We start from the raw sequence: 5,021 nt of genomic DNA, 5'->3' as shown, positions 1-5,021 counted from the left end.
CTCTCTCCAGCATCGCCATGAGCGGTACATCATTTGTACGATGTGGAGAATATACCGCCAACTTTGCCCAAACGACCTGAACATTAGCTTCAAGGTTCATCCAAGACTGGGACCACGGGCCATACGTCCCCTGCCCAATTCACGATCACAGCATACATGTACACTGCAACATAATTTCTTTTCCTCAACAGGCCCTGCCCTATTTAACATTGTCCCGAAAGAGATCAAAGAGGAACAGGATCCCATCAACTTTAAACGGAGTCTGGATAGATTCCTTCAAGGAATACCAGATAAGCCACCCATAATTGGATACAACTCACCCAACAAAAACTCACTACATGAATGGACCATAAACAAAACTTAACTTAAACAGGATTCAAATAATCCTATCAGGTGGTGCTATTAAGTTAGACATGGCCTGGACCAATCTTTGGTCGAAACGTATCTACGTATATACGTAGATATGTGTGTGTATGAATATGTATATATATGTATATATGTATTTATATATATATTATATATATATATATATATATATATTATATATATATATATATATATATATTATATATATATATATATTTATATTTATATATCTATATTTATATTTATATATATATATATATATATTATTTATATATCTATATTTATATATATTTATATAACTCACTTTGATATTTATCATATATTTATATATATATATATATATATACATATATATATATATATATATATATAATATATATATATATATATATATTATATATATATATATATATATATATATATATATATATATATATATATATATATATATATATATATATTATATATATTATATATATATACAAATAAGAAAATGGAGGAACAAATTCATTCCGATCATCAACTTACGGATATGTATGTATAAACGTAATTCGTAATTAAAAAGAAAATAATAATACAGTATAAGGGAGATAACTCTCATACGTTTTTGAAAATAAATTTTTCGCTTGGCAAGTTAATCAAATGGCTCTGAAAAGAGTTAAGCATGGAGAATGGGGTTTATCTTTGAGAATGGCGAATAAACTTGGGCGGACATTGTATTTATGGACCTTTAGGGCCGATGCCCTAAATTGTCCGAAATAATAATTCAGAAAGTGAACACAATAGATGAAGTACTTGCAGGCGAATCAAGTTGGCAATTCAGTGCTTTCATTTCTTGTCTAGGGGTCACAACACGTGACTATATTGTATCTAGGGGAAATCTCCCCTTAGAGACACAGGCATGGTTGCATGGTTGAGACATTCGCTTCAAAGCTGTATGTTTCTAGTTCAATCCCACCGCTCGGCATCTTGGACAAGTGATTTGTACATCAGCAGCGGTTGATCAAAGCCAAAGCTGACGAAAACTGTGCGGAAGCCCGTCAGAAGGGTTCAATACACTATACAGGGTATGGTGAACTTAATCCATCGCTTCGCATCTTGAGTTCCTTTGATGGGGTCCATTTCGTTGCAAACGTTTGGATCGGATTCCCAGTCTGAGAGGGGCTTGTTCCTTCCCTCCCTTCCCATCACCTGACACAGAAACCCTGGAAAAGGGATCACAGATGCTGCCCGCTTCTCCTTTAACTAAACCATTGAACAAATACACACATACACATACACACACGCGTCACACGCACGCACACACACACATAAATACGTACATACGTACATATAAACACTCACACAAACTATTTCAACTTTTGATACACACGTATATGCACACAAGCATACACTTCATTCTCTCCCTCTCTCTCTCTCTCTCTTTCTCTCTCTCTCTCTCTCTCTCTCTCTCTTCTCTCTCACACACACACACACACACACACACACACCACCACCACCACCACCACCATACCTAAAGGTATGTTAACCTTTTTTTTCCGTAAAACCAATCCAAAATTTATAAAAATCCATGCTGAATACTAAAGCCTTCAGGAGAGAATAAAGAGGATGATAAGGCATGCATGCCTTTCCAAAGAACAATAACGATGTCTGCTCCAACGGGGAATTGCAATGATTTACTGTAACTTGAACAAAGGGACCTATATTGTGAATTATTGAAGAATTTCAATTCATTTCCCCCATAAAAGGTTGCAGAGTGCCAGAAAACGAATTGGACAAAATACGTTGTTCTTTTTAAAAACGTTTCCTTTGCGTTTTGCATTCAAATTCGAAGCAATATGGCTTGGTTTGCCATCCTTCTGGGAGATCCGAACTCCTCAAAGAGCAAAACTGTTTTATTTCTGTTTTTATACTCGATGTCAATATCTTTGTTTATAATATTCTAAACACAACAAAAATGTTAACGTTAAATGCGCAGGAAGCAAAATTAAGTCCGAAAAGAAATAGCAGCCAAATCGCCTTCAAATTATATAATAACATCTTTAAAAAAGTGGGGGAATACAAATTAAAACACGTAGACTGCGAGATATTATGTCTGAAAAAGACTGGATGGTCACGACTGAAACGTCTGTAATGGTCAGCTTGTTTGGTCAGTGTCGACCTGAGGTGTAGCAATAAGAAATGTAACTGAGAAAACGAACAGAGATTTACAACGGTGGGGGGGATCATTTAACAAAATTCACAGCTTTGTTGGAAAAATTTGAATTTTATTCGCATGAAGAGTTGGGTCCTCAAACGTTTTGGATTTTGGCCCTTCAACGAATAAAGTGAGAAGTGTGTTGCGGGTGTGTGAAGGCGGAAGATAAGTGAAAGAAAAACACTGGCGGAAGGGAAATAACCAAGTATGTACAGGCATTTAGTCTATTAATTATCTCCCTTAGAAATTCATAGCTTAATTGTTATTTTTAACATCAAAACTTGGATCGAACTTTGGTGAAAATTCCTCAGTCGTCCCGTTCAAGAGATGGCAGATCTCAAAAAGTGATAATAATGAAATTCAGTTTGGCTTCCGATGCCATGACGAAGCTGAACACCAAATGGAAAAGTGATTCCATTAGTTTTCCAACAATATTCAAACAAGTCTTTGATAACTTGGATCCTTCCGTCTGTGTGTGAGAGCTGGACTCTTAGAGCTGACATGCAACGAAGAATCGCTTCCATGCCAGCTGCATTTGGTGCTTCAGACGTGCTTCAGACGTGTGCCGCACATTTCGTACACAGAACACAAAATGAACAGCTTTGTCAGACAGGAACCACTCGTTGCACTGGCAGAAACACGAAAGCTTTCCTGCTATGGTCAAGAATGCCGCCTCAGATCACGGCACAATTGTAGGTGGAACGAAAGACCAGCAAACAGAAAATCCTGGTCTGACGGCATCACAGACTGGAAAGGCCACAACAGCGCAAACCCTGCTACACATGAAAGGGAACAGGGAACAGAGGCAACAGCTGATGGCAAAAGTGTCAAGAGTGGCACCTCAACGATGGACAGCATCAGTTTAAGGAATTTGATGATGATGATGATGATGATGATGATGATGAATGATCGAAGCACCAATATTTGTGACTGATTGATATCGTTTAGCATGATTACAAACAAACATTTGGTTCTTCTGATGAAAAATATAAAAGGTCTCTCGAGGATGACACGAAAGGGATCTTTTCGGTTTGAACGGCAGTTTTTTTCTATCGGTTGTCATATGAAATTGTCACCCATAATTATGACCCTAGTATCGATCTATTGCATTTCAATCTGTTTTCGGGTTAGGGTTAGGTATGGGGGGAAGGGTATCTTTTTTTCTTCACAAATGTAAATAAACCCCATCTGTTTCTTAAACGAGGGACATATTCATTCGGCACAGAATGTTTTTTACCTCAATGGATGTCATTGATTGGTTGAAATTGCAGAAATTGAAGAAAAAAAACAACAAAAATCGGATCTTTTCGGTTTGAACGGCAGTTTTTAACATAATTTCTAGGTAACTAAAAAATTTTAAACTTCGTATACTGGTAGAATGTGTTTATAAAACATCTTTTTCTGTTGGCTTTATTGAGAAAATTCTATAGTTTGTAAGATATTTGGGATCTTTTCGGTTTGAACGGCATTTTTTTCTATGTTAAAAACTGCCGTTCAAACCGAAAAGATCCCACGAAAGTTTTCGTTACTCAATAAAACTCCAACATAACTTTTACATGAGGAAAATATCATAAAATATGTATTTTAAGAGTTATGAAGGAAGTCGGGATGTGTAAGAATGAGCCGAAACTCTTTCAAAATGATGGGGTTTTTTGTATATTGTTATCAGGATAGTTGTACTCTACATTTTCGATAACATATCTCCGAAAAGTTTTATTAAAATATATGCATTTTTCAGAAAGTTATGCTGCGCCGAAGTTGTATGAGGCTCCAAAGTGTAGTTATGCCTTTATATTACTTTCCTAGAATGATTGGGACGTCCAGCACAACAGCTTATTTCTGTTGAAGGTTTCTTTAGCGGAACCAGGATCTTTTCGGAGATATGTTACCGAAAATGTAGAATACAACTATGCTGATAACAATATACAAAAAACCCATCATTTTGAAAGAGTTTCGGCTCATTCTTACACATCCCGACTTCCTTCATAACTCTTTTAAAATACATATTTTATGATATTTTCCTCATGTAAAGGTTTATGTTTTGCGTTGGAGTTTTTTTATTGAGTAACGAAAACTTTCTTGGGATCTTTTCGGTTGTTTTTCGGCAGTTTTTAACAAAGAAAAAAATGCCGAAAAACCGAAAAGATTCCGGAAAGATTTAAATATTAAGAAATGATTTTTACTTGAATTTGTTAAGAAAAAGGAGAGAGAAAGAGAAAGAGAGAAAGAGAGAGTAAAGAATAAAAGAGAGGGAAAGAGAGAAACAAAGAGAGGGAAAGAAAGAATAAAAGAGAGAAAGAAAAAGAGGGGAGTGAGAGAAAGAGGTAGAGTAAGAGTGATCTAGAGAGAGTAAGAGTAAAAGTAAGAGAGAGGAAGTAAATAATAGAAAGAAAGAGTGTAAGAGAGAGAGAGAGAGAGAGGGGGAGTGTATATTGAGCGGTTTATTGCTAACTTCCGG

Source organism: Octopus sinensis, linkage group LG15 (genome assembly GCF_006345805.1).
Source record: "Octopus sinensis linkage group LG15, ASM634580v1, whole genome shotgun sequence".
Lineage (NCBI taxonomy): Eukaryota > Metazoa > Mollusca > Cephalopoda > Octopoda > Octopodidae > Octopus > Octopus sinensis.
This window is presented reverse-complemented; position numbering follows the sequence as displayed.